Raw genomic sequence first — 19,194 nt, 5'->3', positions numbered from 1 at the left:
TTCTAATGTAGATATTTGGGGCCATGGTGCCATTCAGTGATGAGAATAATTTTTTAAAGGGCAGACAACAACAAAAACTACCACCCTCCACAAAAAAATGGAAAACATATTCATACGGGTTAGAGGGTCTCAAGGAATTCACAGGAGGTAGGTTGAAAGGATGAAAGCCTTGACAGCTTGACAGAGTGATCTGACCAAGTTTCTTTCTAATCCTCTTAAACAACCACATGTAGCCTTTCAAGGAAGTAGTTTACTATGGACATCAAAGGAAATTTCTCCTTGAAGCAAGATGAGACGAAGAATCAAGCAAGATTGGAAACTGGACCAAGATAAATATTTTAAGGCAATATGAAAATATTTGGGACATTTGGGGCAGGATAAAAAGGAATTAATCGGTTGTTGCTGAACTCTTGAAAAGTCAGTAAAGATATTAAAGGAAATCTTCTGGAGGAGCTGATTCTAAAGTGATGTGATAAATGACTCTTGAGCATGCTCAGAGAGCAGCCGTGCATTACCAGGGCAGGAGACTGAATAATTTACAACAATGATTACATATATATGTGTGTGAGCATTCATTAGCTGGCAGAAAATAAAACACATTTGTTTGATCTCTGTTTGATTTAGCGTCAGGGGGTTCCATGATCTGGGATGAATTGATCATGTAAATAATGTATAACCACTGACTACCTCCTTTCACCCAGTCGTAAACATTTCTAAGCTTCCAGTTTTCACGATTTCATCCCCATCCTCTCTAACCCAGAGATATCGTCCCTGTCGCAGGCATTGTGGTGCATCACCCAGGTCCTCTCTACAGGACCCATTCTGGAGTTTGTTCACCCAGCTGCTAGGAGTGTTGGCTCCTGATGGCTAGTCCTGCGCCCTTCTCCGGGGGCTGCCCTCTGGGAGATGCCTCACTCAAGATCATGCCCCTTGCCATGTTGATATAAGGGTCAAAGGCCAAGCTTCCTCTTCTGAATTTAGAACAATTCTCATTAGCCATCTCAGCTGCAGAGAACTTCATGTTATTAACTAAGATTTAATTTGAGTATGTATCACAGGTCAGCTTCTATCTCTACGCAATTTTTATTCCATCATTTTCTTAAGTGTCTTGTTTCTGAGTGTGATTGCCAATAAACTTTCTGTACACAAATTTTCTTCTCAGACAGAGCTCATCTCCAGGGACTCTGTGTCAAAAGGTGGTCAAGTGGTCCTTGGAAACAGAATTTAAAGTGGGATTTTGGAGCTGTGTCATTCTCTGCCCGGATGACAATGAGGATCCTTTTTCTGGCAGTAGGTGGAGTCCTTATGTCCCTTGGCATGCAACATGCTATAGCTGTGCACTGTCCCGCCTGTACATGGGCACAGCCACCCTGGTCTGGAATGGCAATGCTGTTTCAGGACAAGAATCTTTGAGTGAGTTTTTTGAAATGTTGCCTTCCAGCGAGTTCCAAATCAGCAGGGTAGACTGTCAGCCTGTTCATGATGAAGCCACAATGAACCAGACCACGGTCCTTGTTGTGATCTGTGGATCAGTGAAGTTTGAAGGGGAACAAACAATGGGACTTCAACCAGAACTTCATCCTGACCGCCCAGGCCTCACCCAGGAAGTGTGGAAGATCGCAAGTGACTGCTTCCGTTTCCAGGACTGGGCCAGCTAGTGGGGGTGGCAGAGGTCTCTTTGCTTCATTCAGCCCTAGCTCTGTAGAGAAATGCAAATCTCGACTCTCAAGGATGTGAGGAACACAAGTTCATTTCTGTTGTTGCAAAGACACTGCAGACTCCACTGTGCTGAGGTTGAACCCTTTTTTTTGTTGCTCAAGTTATAGGAGTCCTTTTCCTGAATATATACTTGTTTGTCATAGTTTCCTTTTCAAAGTAGTCAACTTTTCTATTTTTCTAAAAAAAAAAAAAAAAGATTTTCACTAATGAAGAACTGGGAACGGATACAAGTGGAAGAGAAGGTGCTAGCTGGTACAATATCTCAAGCATTCGAAAGATACTAGGAAAATAGTAATGATAAAGCCTGCAGAACTGGGTGGCAGTTACTAAGGGCTACTGAGGTGCTGGAGAAAAATGATGGGAAGTTGAGAGTGATTGTCCTAGCTATCTATTGCTCTGTAACAAACCAACTCAATACTTAGTAGCAACCAAAACATTAATTTTGTTCATAAATCAGCCTCAGGTGGGGTGGCCTAAATGCTAGAATCTGGAATCATGCAAAGTCTTGCTCCCTCACATGTCTGGCAGTTGATGCTAGCTCTCAGCTAGAACACCTACCCATGGCCCTCTCACATGACTGCTTCAATTTATCACACCTCAGTAGCTGAATTTTTAGGGGGAAAAGTCCCAAGAGGGGAAAGAGAGTGACGTGGAAGCTGCATTGCCTTTTATGAATTTGCCTCTGAGATCATGCAGCATTTACTACCAGCGTTATATTTGTTAGGAGTAAGCCACAACAGCTGGCTGAGATGTCAAAATCTGCTGATATGTTTAAACCCATCGGAATGATTAATCACTAATTTAAGGTAAGTTGTAAAAGTCAGAGGGCCCCCTTTATCACATTTTAAAAGACTCTCATCTTCTCTATAGCTAGAGGACAGAACAAAGCTGATGATCAGCCTCAGGAGTCCAGAGAATATTAAATGATCAACCTCAGCAAGTCTGCTATGCCAAGGTCAGAGCCTTAATTAGGAAGGAAGAGGAGGGTGGAATTTGGGTTGAACATCTGGGTCAACGCACTCAGCAACTTTGAAACCCCAGGTCATTCTCTGCACTTTGGGCCTGCAGAAGTGGCCCACTCCTTCCTTTAAATGCTAGCACCAACCTTTTTGATGACAGTGCAAGTGCTGAACCTCCTAAGGGAGGGAAAGGACTATACCCTGAAGAAGCACAGACCACAGGAGCTGGGAGAGTAAGATGGGACTGGGTCCAGGGAGTGCTGATCAAGTCATGTACTGGAGTACTCTTCTGGGGCACAGAATGTAACACCATGGCAGAGATCTCATGAGACAATGCCCATATGTCAGTAGGCTGGCTCTGGAAAGCCTAGGGAAAATGATGGTCCACACTGTATAAAGTAGAAACACTGGCCTGTGTTGTGACTCACGCCTGTAATCCCAGCACTTTGGGAGGCAGAGGTGGGTGGATCACCTGAGGTCAGGAGTTAAAGACCAGCCTGGCCAACATGGTGAAACCCCGTCTCTACTAAAAGCACAAAAATTAGCCAGGCGTAGTGGTGCATGCCTGTAATCCCAGCAACTTAGGAGGCTGAGGCGGGAGAATTGCTTGAACCTGGGACGCGGAGGTTGCAGTGAGCCGAGATCACGCCACCGCACTCCAGCCATGGCAACAAGAACGAAACTGTCTCAAAAAAAAAAAAAAAAAGTAAAAACACCAGATGGTTGTGGCAAACAGTGGTGTAAGGAATCAAAATACTCAAGGAAGTAGGCATATTAGAAAAAAAATGCTTACATGCTATATAGAAGTTAAAAGCCCACAAGTTGACTTTATATTCAATGGCAGGACCCAGAAGAAACCAGTCTTGCCAAGAAGCTCAGTGGTGTCTGTGTTCTCTAGGCCAGGGTGATGATAGGTGATGCTGTCACAGAACTCTGTCCCTGATAGCGGCAAGGACAATAGAATATTGAAATAATTGAGGCAAGTTGGAGGTGCTGAATAGCCAAAAGCAAGTGAATAAAATGATCATTAGAAGTGCCAAGGTCAAGTGGCAACTAGGGGAGCCTTCCCTACAGAGCGCTGGTTGATAATACATGTAATCCCTCGGGACAAGGTAGATGGACAACCAGCAAGTGTACTGTTCATTCTGTATAACCAACAGAAATCAATGAGAAAGATTAGGAAACTGAGGCAGATGTCTCAATAAAATATTATGATCCTTGTTCAGTTTCTGGACCTGAGCCAGAGCCAGAGAGTATAAGTATAGCAACCCTGACCCCTAGATTATTTACTACAATAACTGCCTCTCTTTCAACTCGTATCTATGGCTACATATGTAGGTCCCCTAAGGACAGCTGACAGAAAAGGAAAGAGGCTTAAGAAGGGGTTGGCTTGGTATCTGGGTGCAAGGCCAAAATAAACCGCTGCTCTCATATAGCCCCGTTCCCAGATGGCATCGAAAGACACAGGTGAAGGGAAATCATTCCAGTTATCAGAGATATGGGCAGTGTTCCCGGTCACCTACTTTGTCAGGAAAGAGAAGTGCTCTGCTATAAAAATATCTGGACTATGACTGTGTATGAATGGCTGCGGTGAATGGCTTGGTGAATGGCAAAGGCTTGTTGGTCGGGATCCTAGAAGGAGAAGCACAGGTAGAATGAGGGCTTGGAAGAGGCATGTAGGCGTACCTGTGGGAGTGGTTGCAAGGTGTAAAGACCTTGTCTTGCATTCTAACACCCATCTGGGATCATTCCACATGGAAGAGACACCAAACAACCAAGTAAACCGAATAACTCGGTTGGTGTCCGCTGGTTTCTGTCATCAGCCGTCCTGTTCTGGCACAATGAGTGCGTGTGTTGAGTACCCATGATGTCAGAGAAGAAGGCTACCAAAAGCATAGACTCCTACACATAAGGTTGATCTAAATTTCTGTCACTCTGAACACCCAAACTGCCAGCAACATAGATCAACACTGATCCCGATACAGAAATATCCCTAGAAGGAATAAATCAGTCATTTGGCAAATTGACTACTTTTGACCTCTTCCACCCTGGAAGGGGCATGGATTTATTTTGGCTGGAATAGTAACAGGTATGAGTTTACCTTTCCTTCATTCTGGGTCCCAATCAGCACCAAACCTGAAGACTTACAGAATGTTTGATCTGCTGACATGGGATAATGCAGGGCATCACTTCGGTCCAAGAGACCCACTTTTCACCAAAAGGGATGCAGCTGTGGGCACATGGAACCCACTGATCCTATCATAGACTGCACCGCTCAGGAACTGCAAAGTGGATAAAATGATGGAATGACTTTGTAAAGATGAAGCTAAAGCACCAATCTGAAGATGACACCTTGCAAGGACAGAGTGCCAGCTTTGATGAAGCTGAGTGTACACTAAATTAAAGGAACATTATGTGGTGCCGTGTCTTCAATAGGTAGAGTGTATGGACCAGGATCCAAGGAGGCTGAAGTAGCAGTGGCCTTGTTTACCAATATGACCACTTTGGAACTTTATGCTTCCATTTTCCAGTAGGGCAAGGAAAAAATAGATTTGCTCCCAGGGATATGTCTTGGTACATTCCCATCTAATTTTAATAGTAAATGGGCACATTAAGTAGTCAGTCTGAGATGGGCATGGTGGCTGGGGGTTCAAATCCCTCAAGGATGTGGGTCCCAGTCGCCCCATAAGGAAAGCCACCCAGACCAGTATAGCTGCTAGCCAACAGTGAGATAATCTAGAATGGCTAGTAATAAAGAGATGATGAGAATCAGTCATAACCTTGAAGCCAACTAGAATGTTAGTGTCTGTAGCTCATCCCACTAACCTTCTTATTGTGGGCTTACCCAGGAAATGAGACCAATCAGAATCTAGGATTCTGAGCTCTAGAGCAGCTGGTCCCAGATGGGGTGAACTTACTATAAGGAACAAATGGTCCCGGGGGTAGACACTCTGGTGCATTGGTCAGATTGTCCCTTTCAGACTAATGCAATAGTTTTCCCAGCTGCCAGGAGGGCTGACTCTTGATACTTCATAGCTGGCTGCCTCTCTGGGTACTCTCTTGACCAAAGAGAGTACCTTACCCAAGTTTACACCCCTTCCCAGGGAAGTCCGCATCGCATAAATGGTAGCTGCAGAGTAGAAAGGCCTTGCCCTTTTGTCTCAATTCAGACCAACACTGAAGGACCACCCAAGCTCCAGAGGTCCCCAGTGAATTAGCTGAGACCTCTATTAAAGATGCATCACATCACCATTCTATTTCTTCCTCTGGCCAGTCCTGCTTCCTTCACTTCCTTACCAGTGTTATTACTAAGCACACTCCCTAATGAAACTCCTACACAAAAATCTCCATCTCAGAGCCTATTCCCAGAGAACCTGCCTTACACAACTCTAAACTTCTTCATCCTTTAGTCAGAGTAAAATACTAGAGAGAAATATACTAACTCATTATGTTATTTGCATGTTCTAGGTTGGTTCTGGTTTAGTTATGTTTGACATTTCCAGCTCCCTCTTTGCCTGTTTTGGACCCAAGGCACATAGGAGTCTCCCTATCTTCATCTCCATATCTAACCTTCATATTTCATATCGTTTTTGTTTTATTCACATTTATTTTTATTGAAGTATAAACATTAGTGCAGAAGGTGCACTAATAATAAATATACACTTAGAGATTTGTACACATGCATCTCTTTCTATAATCACTATGCAGATCAAGATACAGAATGCTTCCAGCATCCCGTACGTTTCTGTCATACACTTTCCAATTCTATAGTCATCTTCCACCCTCACGGAGATAACCACTGTTCTGAATCGTATCATCACTGATGAGTTTCAATGCTTCTTGAGCTTCAAATGAATGTAATCATATAGTATGCAGTCTTTTGTGATGGCTTTTCTCATTGAACATAGTTTCAGTGAGATTAATTTATGTTGTGTATTTCAGTAGTTTTTTTTTTAACCACAGTGTAGTTTTCCATGGTATGAATGAGCTACTATTTACTAATTCTCATGTTGATGGATATTTGGGTCATTTCCAGTCTGGGGCTATTGTGTATAAAACTGCTATGAACATTTTCATGCACATACTTTTGTGGGCATAGATATTTATCTATCTTGGGTGTACATATACTTAAGTGTGAACTGCTAGGTCATAAGACAAGCATATGTTAGCTTTAGCAGAAATTGTCAAACAACTTTCCACAGTGCTTGTGCTATTTGGCATTGCAACTAGCAATGTATGTGAGTTCCTGTTGCATATATGCCCACTCACACTTGGTATTGTTAGATTTTTAGGTTTTTGCCATTCTGATGTTTGTGCAGAGATAATTTATTCCAGTTTTATTTTGCATTCTCCTAATGACTAAGAGGGTATGCATGTTTTCATTTGCTTTGCTATTTGGATTTTCTCTTTTGAAGCTATCTTTTATCCATTTTTGTCACCCACTATTGTTCCCTGCAATTCCATATTCTGTTTTGGAAAGAATGGATTTAAATAATAATGAGAAGAATTGAGAATAGGCAGACTTTATCTCGATTTAAGAATGAATTTTACAATGATTAGAGCTACCAACAATGAATAGGCTGACTTGGGAAGCTATAGAGGGGAATGAAATATCCGATGGATAGAAGAGAAATATGGCTATTTAAGCATTATAATTCCATGACATACAAGATTCTATCAGGGAAGCGACATTAGCAAGATGGCCAAATGAAAGCACCTAATGCTTGTCCCCCTAAGAAAGACAAAGAGAACAAATAAACAACTACATTTTTAAGTACACAAAAAATCAATTTATTTCTTGTATGTAAGCAATAAGCAGAAAATGTAATGGAAAACAATCCAATTCCCCCATAGCAGCAAAATAATTTTTAAACCCTTAAGGAACAACTGCATGAAAAAAATTACAAATTCATACTGAGTAACGTTAAAAATACCTTGGTTTAATGTAGAAACATACCATGTTCTTTTTAAAAATTTTGTGGGTACACAGTGGTATATATATTTATGGGGAACATGAGATGTTTTGATACAGGCATACAGTGTGAACTAATAATATCATGTAGAACGGGGTATCCATCCTCTCAAGCATTTATCCTTTGAGTTATAAACAATCCAATTATATTCCTTAGTTATTTAAAAATGTACAATTAAGTTATTGTTAACTATAGTCAATGCAGAAAGGGAGAAAATATTTTCAGACTATTCACCTAACAAGAGATTAATACTTAGAATATACAAGGAACTCAATAGCAAAAAATAAAAATAATCTGATTTTTTAAATGGGCAAGTGAGCTGAATAGACATCTTTCAAAAGAAGACATACAAATAGCTAACAGGTATATAAGAAATATGCAACATCATTAATTATCAAGCTTTCAGGGTTTTCCAAGATTATATTGTTTGCAAATTGGGACAATGTTTGCATGTAATATAAATCAAAACCACTATAAGATATTATCTCTCCCTAGTTAGAATGACCATTATCAAAAAGACAAAAAATAACAAATGCCGGCAAGGATGCAGAGAAAGGGGAAGTCTTATGCCCTGTCCATTGGAATGTGGATTAGTATAGCAATTATGGAAAACAGCATGAAGTTTCCTCAAAAATCTGAAAATAGAGCTACCATATGATCCAGCAATCCTACTATTGGGTATATATCCAAAGGAAAGGCAGTCAGTACATCAAAGAGATATCTGCACTCCCATGTTTACTGCAATACTATTTCACAATATCCAAGATATGGAATCAACCTCAGTGTCCACCAACAGATGGATGGATAAAGAAAAGCAGTATATATACTCGATGGAATACTATTCAGCCATAAAAAATTATACAATCCTGTCATTTGTGGCAATGTGAATGAGCTTGGAAGACGTAATGTTAAGTGAAACAAGCTAGGCACAGAAAGATAGATACTGCATATTCTCACTCATATGTGAAAACCAAAATTATTGATCTCGTATAAATAGAGAACAGAACAGAAGAAATTATAAGTGTTTTATGTGATAGATAACACTAATTACCCTGTTCTGATCATTATATATTGTATACATGTATTGAAATATCACACTATACCCCATAAATATGTAAAATTATTATGTGACAATTAAAAATTATAAAATGAAGAGTTTTAAGGAAAGAGTCTATCAATAGTAGGGCCCCAAAATTTTATAATTTGACTTATAGTTACTGCATGGGTTTGAATGTGTAAGTTTCCTATGAGGTGACTATATTTCTATTTTCTCTGTTGCTTAGAACATCTTAAATGCCTATCCATCTCCCACTCTCCCCCCTTTTATCTACATTCTCTTGGGAAAAAAAAGCTTGTATTTGGGTACTCCAAACCCACTCATTCCACTATGAAAAAACAATCACAAACATGTTAAGTCATCCAATTTATTAGTGAGAGAGCCAGGTCTAGAGTCCATATTTCCTGCCTCCCGGCCCATGTACCAAATTACTGGGATGGGAATGAATATATGTCCATGTGTGCATAGAAGTTTACATGTGTAAATGTGTATGTGAGTTTGGTTTAGGCTGTGGAAATGGACTTGTCCCACTTTATTCACTAATATGGATGTCCGGGGAAAGGAGAAGCAATGGACCTGGCTAAATTAGCAAACTGTAAAGAATGCCCACGATAAGAGTTGGGGAAATAAATGAATAATACGTTTGCATAGTAACCATTTACATATCGTCAAATCTATAGAAGAGCCAAAGAGAATCTGTGGAATCAGTTATTTAATTCTTAATATACCCAGCATAAATCTCAACCATCTTACCTCAGGTATATTAAGAAAATAAATATTCATTTTACACTTTTTCTTTCTTTTTTTTTTCTTTGAGAGGGAGTTTCACTCTTGTTGCCCAGACTGGAATGCAATGGTGCGATCTAGGCTCACCACAACCTCTGCCTCCCGAGTTCAAATGATTCTCCTGCCTCAGCCTCCTGAGTAGCTGGGATTACAGGCATGTGCCATCACGCCGGCTAATTTTGCATTTTTAGTAGAAACGGAGTTTCTCCACGTTGGTCAGGCTGATCTCGAACTCCTGACCTCAGGTGATCCACCTGCCTTGGCCTCTCAAAGTGCTGAGATTACAGGCATGAGCCACCGCGCCCGGCCCCATTTTATACTTTTTCAAATCCAAGATATGTCTGGCTTAAAATATTCCCAGAGTTGACTCTGAGACCATACATTATGCTGATCAATATATTCCTATATATTTCTGTGTCTTTGAGACCACATTGGTTATAGAAGTGAAGGATCTCAGGGTCATAATCAGAAAAGTGTTTAGCTGGAGCTCATAAGCTGTTTCTTTGGTGGTCTCACAGCACAAGTTCACCAATGGCTGCTTGTGCTTACACGCCTCTACCTCACCTCCATGCTAAGAAATGTGCCACAGTCTCTTTATTTTCTCTGAGAATCTGAGGCCCAAATATTGTGCAAGAAAGCCATTTGATCTCTTGGCTTTCCTGAAAGGTATTTTTTTCTCTTCAAGTTTGGAAATCTGGATCCAGCTCCATTCAGTAAGCTCTTCAGGATAACAGTGCTTTATGCTATATTAAAAGGTCTGTTTTCGCAGTGCTGAACTTGTGTTCCCAAGTTAGGAGCATCCTGTGACTACCTCTGAGCTCCTTGCCAGCGCACCCTCGGCAAGTGGGCAGAGGACAGCCCCTTCCTTCCTTCCTTCCTTCCCTCACTTTCTTTACTCCTTCCTTCCTACCTCTCTTTCTCCCTTTTCTTTCTTTGTTTCTTCTTTCTTTCTTTCTTCCTTCCTTTCTTTTCTTTTCTTTCCTTCCTTCCTCCCTCCCTTCCTCCCTTCCTTCCTTCCTCTCCCTCTCTCCTCTTTCTCTTTCTTTCTTTCTTTTTCTTTCTTCTGCCTCTTTTGTCTGGATTCCTTTCACAGTTTATGCCAGAGCCTTTCATGTACATTCAATTCTCAATGTCCATAGAGTGAGATGGAGAAATACATTTCCAGAAAAAATTTATTATCACCCTAGACTGCCAAAGTACTACCTCAGGGAAGTTAGAAAGTTAAAGAAAGCAGCTTAAGATCATCACCTCATAATTCTCAAGCTACTGTCTATGGGTAAAATCACTAAAGAGGTATCAAATACAAGCACTGGCTAGAGAAGAGTTTTCCAAACAATGCATTAAAATATCTTCTTTAACATGTACAGTTCTACAAGAACCTTAGAGGTACTTCCTGGAACTTCTAGAATGGAGCATCATATTCTACCGCACCTTCATTATACACACTTTTGCCTTCCTGTCAGCTGCTATTGTCTATTTCTGCTTAGAGCAGCAGTGAGCTTCTTCTCTCCAATGTTGGCAAAGCAGGGCAAAATCAAGTCTGCTGCTGTGGGCAGGTCTGGCAGCACTGGTGTGCCCTCCTGACCTAATTCATGTTTACCTCCCAGTAGTCTCTTGAAATTTTGAGAGCTGACAGAACCCAAGGTACAGTTCCAAAATCTGTGTTCCAAATCCAATTTGAAATTTAACAAGTGTTGGCCTTGTCTTCTTGACAGGAAAAAAAAAAAAAAAAAAAACACAAGGAATAAGAAACCCTTAACTATTTACATTTTCCTTGTTGCTCTTCAGGGGAAAATTTAGAATGAAGACAGATTTGTAAGGCTGTTTCTAAAAGCAGGCAGATTTAAATGGCTTCTGGCATAAAATTTTTAAAAGCAAGTAAAAGATTTGATTGTTTCTTTTTAAGTGGTCCAATTTATATCCAAGAAACACTTCTACTTTAAAACTACTCATCTTCCTGTGCTTTTTATACATCTAACACCCTGTCCCTCCAGAGAAATGAGCGCTGTATTTCTAAAGTACGTATCAATTGAGATAAAAACACCCCATGCTAAAAGGAGTGCTTAACTTTTCTCTGCCTTGCCTGGCTCTGCCCTCCCACCACCCACACACTTCATTGTTCACAAGGAAAAATCCTGTAATTAGATAGACGTGGCTTGCACATGACATAGTAATAACCAACATTGAACCTTGGCCATATGCCAGGTACTTTACATGGACTATTCATTTAATTGGTGGGGGTAAGTATTGTTATTTCCAGGTGATGGAGAAAGTTGATGCAGGGCGGTCAGATCACTTGGCTGGGATAGCCAGCTGGGAAAGAGGGAAGCTGGCATTCACACCCAGACAACCTGATTCTAAAAGCTGTACATCTACCCCTTAGCTGTCCTTCCTCTTAACATCCAGTGTCAGTTCACAGATAGTGCTTCATGATGCAGCTCAGAGCAAAGATGGGGCAAACCTCTCTTAGTGTAATTAGTCCCTAGTATCCCATATTGGTAGGCAGAAAAAAAGGTTGAAGTTACACTATAGGCTGAATGTGAATTTTTCATGCACACTAGATGAAGTTTTTGGAAGGAAATCCACCTGCACTGTAGTGAGATATGTTTGACTTTGGACACTGTAGGAAAGGAACAGCTGCAGCCCAGAGGGAAAGCCTTTCCCTTGCAGCCCCATAGGCTTGTTACCCTCCACAGGACTAAAACATATTCTGCCATTTTTTTTTCCCCAAAAGCAGAAAGGTACATCCAGCCAGAAACCACTCATACCTCTGTATGGAGTTGCAGTAATTGGATGGAAGAGAAACATAACTGAAATCTAACACACTAGGTGGCAAATTTGTTAAATGCAGAAGAGATTGCTGGAATCAGACTCTGGTTAAGGTTAGGGGGCAGTGCAGAGATGGAAATACTAGGGACACAGGAGGGAGAAAAGGTTAAAGGAAGAGTGCTTTGGCAAGATAAGGAAAGCAGAGAGTAAGGAATGAGAGGCCCAGGGGAGAGGACAGGAAGAAGAGCTGGAGATCATCCACACCACACTCTTCGCAAAAAGCCTAGAGAGTAACACTGTAATGGTACTGCAAGGAAACTAGTAACTAGATTAGGAATGCAAAACCCATATCCTCTCTATTAGTACTTACCACTCACTTACCCCCACTCCCAACTCCTTCAATAAAGAGCTGTTAAACCTTCCCAAACGTTGGGAAAGTCATGTGAGAAGCTGTCCTCAACATTTCAACCCTAAGAGGGCATCTATAAATACACAACATGGGATGCAAAAATGTAGGGGCTCCACATGGCTGATAGCCATTATTTCCAATGCCAGACCACCACATCTACTGCCTAGTTAACCTTTAATTTTTGTAATTATAAAATTTAAGACACATTCCAAAGAGTGAATAAATTCATATGTATATATTAAAAATAGCAGTAAAATGAATATTTGTGTAATCTGTGGCCAACTCAAAAAAGAGAAAATAAGTAGCACTTTGGATGCTATTTTTATGGCCTTCCTGAATTCCTTCCCTCTCCCTCCCCATTCAACTACTATTTTAAATTTTAGTTAAACATTGTGTTGTTCTCCTTGGTAGTTAAATTAATTATCCTTCAATAATGTATTGCTGAGTTTTATATAAATAGAACATACAGTAGTTTTCTTCTGAAATTACTTATTTTGTTCAATATTATGTTTTTGAAGGTCGTGCATGATACTATGTAGCTGTAGTTTGTTATTTTCCATTACGTAAGTATAAAAATGTGTTTCTTCTACTACTGATGAATATTTGGATATTTCTAGTTTGCTGTCACAAACAATGTCACTATCTACTTACTAGATCTTGTCCTCATAGGCAAAAGTTTCTTTATTTTATAGCCCTAGGAATGAAATGTCTAACCCAGAGCACACATATTTGTTGAACATACGAGCCAACATTAACTGTTTCCCAATATTTACTTCAATTGATATTATGTACCACCAGCATATAAGAAACCTTTGTCTTTAAATACTTATAAAAACTTAGGTTTGTCAGACTTTAGTTTTTGCCAATCTGTTGGATACAAATTTGTATCTAACTGCTTTTTAAAATTTCTACTCTCCTGATTATACAAAACATTGAGGATATTTTCATATGTAAAAGTTTTTGGTGTTTCTGTGAAATTCCTGCTAATATGTTTACTCATTTCACTATTCATAAGAATTTGCTATGTATTTCAAACAATAATCCTTTGTTGATTATACATGAGGCAAATATCTTCTTTTAGTTTGTGGCTCGTTTTAAAATGTTTGATAATGTCGTTTGATAAACAGCAATCCTTAATTTTAATGTAGTTCAATTTATCCTTCTTTTTATTCTTATCTTTTGAGACAGAGTTTTGCTCTTGTCACCCAGACTGGAGTGCCTGGCATGATCTCAGCTCATGGCAACCTCTGCCTCCTGGGTTCAAGCAATTCTCCTGCCTCAGCCTCACGAGTAGCTGGGATTACAAGTGCCCGCCACCACGCCCAGCAAATTTTTTGGTATTTTTAGTAGAGATGGGGTTTCACCATGTTGGCCAGGCTGGTCTTGAACACCAGACCTCAGGTGATCCACCCCCCTTGGCTTCCCAAAGTGCTGGGATTACAAGCGTGAGCCACCTCACCCAGCCTATCCTTCTTATTTTGAACCTTTTAAAATAATTCCTTTCTTCTCCAAAGTTAGAAAAATGTATTTATGTATTGTCTTCTAATAATTTTACAGTTTTACTTTTCATATTTAAGTATTTAATATACCTGGGATTGATTTATTTTTGTGTTTGGTAATAATTCAATTGTATTTTTTCCATATGGAAAACCAATTGTTCAGCACAAATTATTTGCTAGCCTGTTGTAGCAATAAATACTACATATTCACAAAATTCTGTTCTTCTCTTCAACCTGTGCACATGAATGCTCAAATCAGCTACCTTCCACAGCCTTTCTTGAAGCTTCAATTGACCATATAACTACATTGTAGAAGGGATAAGTACCACCTCCACATTTAAGCTGTAAGACAGTGGCGTCTTCTCGATATTTTCTTTCCCTTGCCTGCCCATTGAAATTTGAATGCAGGCAATGACCCAGACTTGGCCATGCAGATGGCAATACATTTCAGAAGGACTTGCATTTCATAAATGAAAAAGCAAAAGTTAGCATAACCATTTATACTGGGACTGCTAATTAAGAGAAAAATAAACTTCTTTTCTATTTAAATTACTGTGTTGTGGAAGCTCTTTGCGACTGCTGCCTAGCCTGGCCGTAACATAAGAACTGCTACCAGAAGCAGGGTGCTACCCTGACAAAAGCCTAAAATATGTCATTGGCTTGGTGGACAGTCAACAAATGCTGAAAAAAACAGACGGAAAACATAGTAATCCTGTGATGTAATATCGACATATTTGACGAAATCATGCTGTATGGTGAGATGAAGAGAAGACCATGTGCCAAAAAAGCCTAGAGATTTATAAAAAGCAGTTAGAAAAAGTAAGAACGTTAATGCGTATTTTGTAGTTGTGTATTGCCTTTAGCAGGTATAGATGAGATAATAGATAAGAAATCTATAAGCTTTGGAAGAATCAGCAGTTTATAAGCAAAGAGGGAATGAAATAAGGACTGTCCAGAAACATGGAGACTCAGCAGTCACTGCAAACATCTATTATAGACATAAATTGTTGTCTGGAGCCTTTTCCAAAGTCTTCCTTTTAAATCAAACAAAGGGATACAGGTCTGTTTGGAAAATATTAAGCTAAGATGCTTGCATTGTTGTAGATGGCCTCAAGATAGCTGCCATTAAAAAAGGAGCAAGGTACAAGATCAACCAAGGAATCAAAAAAATAAGGTATAAGAATTATGTCCAGGAAAGAGCCAGCACATGAAACTGACTGGGAGCAAACATCCCAGAAGCCTAAGTTTCTAAGAGAATGATATTATCAAAGAAACAATAGACCTATCCTATAAGAGTCCTTGATTATTCATCCCCCAAGAAGGGCCTCTAAATACCCATTTCAGATATGGACTAGAGAATAGTAGGCCAGGATGAACCTGTCAGACAGAAAAGTCACAGACCATGCAGAATAAAAAAATGAGGGAATAACTCTCTAAGCAGGGACAACTCTATGGCAGAGAAGAGCGTACTTGTGATTCTTGCTTTCCAGGATGTGTCATTGCTATGGACTAATGAATGCTGTGTGTTTCTCATTCTTCCATTTTCTAAATGAGAGTCTCCACATGGTTATCATTTTCTGCTCCAACATGGCATACTGTTTGCATATTTGTGCTGGATGGGGAGCAAACAGCTTTGAGTATATACAGCATTGAACCCAGGAGAAGTCACATCTGGACCTTACGAAGAGGACAACAGATGAGCAAGTGATCTGGATTGCCATTGAAATGGATGGCATAATTGAATGAGACTTTCAGTTGCCTCTCTTGTAGAGAATGACCATGTTTGGTGAAAGACAGAATACCCAAGGGAGGAGGAAAGGGCTGATTCTGGCTTTATATTTCACAAATAAGTTAATTTTTAACAATATATGTTGCTGAGATAAATTTCCAATATATCCTGTTAATTCATGTGTTTAGCTGTGGTAGTCATTTGTCATTATTTGTTGCTGAACAGCACCTAACATACCTGCCCTTTACTTTAATTTGGGCACTGAGGATGCAGAGAGGCAAAGGTCATGGAGAATTCTCTCTTTGATGGAGGTGACAGCTGATGTAAATAAAGTTTTCAGAGGAGAAGTGGCAGAAGTACTCATAATGGTGTTCACTGGCTGATGGCTAATTTTCAGGGTCAAGAACATTGGTAATACAAGCTGCATGAGCTAGTGACAAGCTCAGATGTGTGATCTGGGGACATTTCTTGTGTGGCTGAGTAGGCTGCAAGCATCATTCTTCAGCTTCGTTGTTACTCTGTGAACTATCCAGTGTGTCTTTTTAATAAATTTCATTTGTGCTTGAATAAACCAGAGTAGATCTCTTTTGCTTCTGACAAAAAAAAAAATCTAACTAACATGGCTAATAAAAAACTACTTTATACCATAAGCCATTTTTTCTGTTTGGTATTTCCTTGTTCAATTCTTTGCAAAAGCTCAAGTACAATGAATTCAGTGAGGGAAATAAAATAGTTAGAAAAGTGACTAGTAAAAATTGCCATTTCCATTCTTGCTATCTACCCCATTTTGGGCAGAAGCCTGGCTTCTTTCTTTATTTCTGAACCACTCAATGTTTTATCTATCCCATTTTCCTGCAAGCTCCTTAATTCTGTCATATCTCTGTTTATATTGTGGTCTCAATAGGACCCAATTTGGAGGGCTTCATGAGGCTTGCTCATCCTCACACTGATACTTTCAGCTTTCCTCTCTTCCCAGTGCATCTTCAGGCTTCTGATAAGCATCATCATCATGTGCTTAACATTCATTCATTCAACAAAATCACTTTGTGAGTTCTATGGCAATAACATTGGTAAATGTGGGAACAGCTAGGGAAAATATTTTGAGGTGACAGATTGATGGCAGCTTTGCAAGTAGATTCAGAAATTCTGTCTCAGACATATTACTCATGAAATTATATTTTTAAAGCACTTCAATACAGCTTTACTTCAATGTAAGCCTTAAAGGAAACAGGCAAACAGAATATAGCATGGAATGAAGATTTTCACTGAAAGCCTTTCATGATCAATTTAACAGATGCAACAAATACACCCCAAACTGAGGTGGTTTTGAGGTAAATCGAATCACTTTAGTTCATGATTTAAAGCAGCTGTCAGCAAGGCTTGAGTTAATCAATTTTACTATTCAGAATATTGCTTAATATAATCAACTATCTATTGAACAGATACTGTGTGATAAGTACTGCAATATGCTACCAGTAGGATGCGAAGGCAGCATGAAGTGCATGAAGGCTTCCCAGAAAAAGTAAAAATAAAAACAGAGAGGAAGGCAAAGATGGGTGTGAAGGGGGATGCAGGGAGACTTGAATGCATTTACTCACAAAAACATGTTTGGTATGCCTTTCAGATCTCCTTTTCAAAGGAGGGAGAATCAAATTTGTATGTGTGTGTATACCTATATCTATGCCTATATATTTACATCTATGCCTACATCTATATTTCAAGAAAGTGAGAGGTAGCGGGAAACAGGCAAAGTTTTCGGAAATTAACCACAGTAATGGCGAGGCCATTAATGTATTAGTCGGGTTTTAGTTAAATAATAGAAACTAAGTTAATTCAGTATAAACAGAAAAGTGACATATCGAAAGGACATTAGTAGCCTACAGAATTACTGGGTGGTCATGTGAACCAGGCTTAGATGAAGGCCGTGCAGCCAGAAGTTCTCCTGCAGCACTGATCTGGCACTGCTGTTCCAGAAGATCCACCTTATTGTAATCAACATTGCTGCTATAGAGAGGATTTTCTACAGCCGCAGAGTTTTCTATGAGAAATACCTGATTCAAATTCCAGGGTGCATCTGACCAGCACATGCTTATGCCCTCACTGCAAGGGAGACTGGGAAAGTGAGCTACTGGTATCTGATATTTCAATGACCACTACAGTAAAATCTCCATTTGTTTCCTGTGGTTGCTGTAAAAAATTACCACAAACTTGGTGGCTTAAAGCAACAGAAATTTATTCTTTCATAGTTCTGGAGCCCAAAAGACCAAAGTCACGGTGTCGGCAGGGCCACACTCCCCACTTTCTAGTTTCTTGCCTCTTCTAGCCCGGGTGGCTGCAGGCATTCCTTAGCTTGTAGCCACATCACTCCAGTCTCCACCTCCATCTTTATATTGCACTTTCCATGTGTATTTGTCAAATCTCCCTCTGCCTTTCTGTAATAGCATGTGATGGCAGATAGAACTCACCTTAGTAATTCAGGCTAACCACCTCATCTTAAGATCCTTAATTTAGTTATGTTTGCAAAAATATGCCCCAAAAGGTAGCATTCACAGGGCCTGATATCTTTGAGATTCAGATGCAACAAATTATCCTTTACATTAGAAGGAGTATTTTGATGTACACCTTCACTAAGGTGGCAAACCCCTGAATTTTTTTTTCAGATTTGTTTCCTACAGGTCTGATATGCAAACGTCTTACAAATATGTCTTTAAAAGTTGCTACCTCTGGCTCACTATCTCCAATCAGAAAACAGGTAAAGAATTCCTAAACTATAATGAGGCTCAGATGTTGTCCACCGAAAAGAATGGTTAGTGTCTAGTACAACTAGTATACAAGATTTATAATGTAAGATCTTGTAGACTTTTGTTAGAAGTACACCATAGATTTTGTGCAACTAAATTGTTCTTGGAAAATAACAAGGTCACCAACTGAGTAGCCAAGCTCTTCAGTTTCTCTCGCTCTTCTCATCTCCCTAATATGTCCAGTCTAAGCTTAAATGCAGGTGAACTGTAGTGTAGGTATGTAAGACTTTAAAGAGAAATTGATAACTTCTAGTATATCCTTCTCAAAGATGAAAGAAAGCATAGAAGGCCTAACTATGATATAATATTTAATGATGGTTTCATGAATGGGGAACTCAGTAAATTTTCCCAAAATGTATCCTATAAACCACATTTGGCACACAAGTGCCTGTGTGTGTTGGCTAAATAAGGTTCCATTTGGATTCATCTTCTGCTTCCTCATTGGCTACAGGCAGAGCCTGTAGAAATCATCACAATTTCTACCATCCCAGTC

At 39.7% G+C, this 19,194-nt stretch overlaps 1 pseudogene; it reads left to right on the top strand.

Moving 5' to 3' along the window:
- LOC100967711 (uncharacterized) overlaps positions 1-4,575 on the top strand; it is a 35,005-nt pseudogene extending 30,430 nt beyond the window's left edge.
- The last annotated feature ends 14,619 nt before the right edge of the window (positions 4,576-19,194 follow it).

Source organism: Pan paniscus, chromosome 14 (assembly GCF_029289425.2).
Source record: "Pan paniscus chromosome 14, NHGRI_mPanPan1-v2.0_pri, whole genome shotgun sequence".
NCBI classification, from domain to species: domain Eukaryota; kingdom Metazoa; phylum Chordata; class Mammalia; order Primates; family Hominidae; genus Pan; species Pan paniscus.
This window is presented reverse-complemented; position numbering and strand designations above follow the sequence as displayed.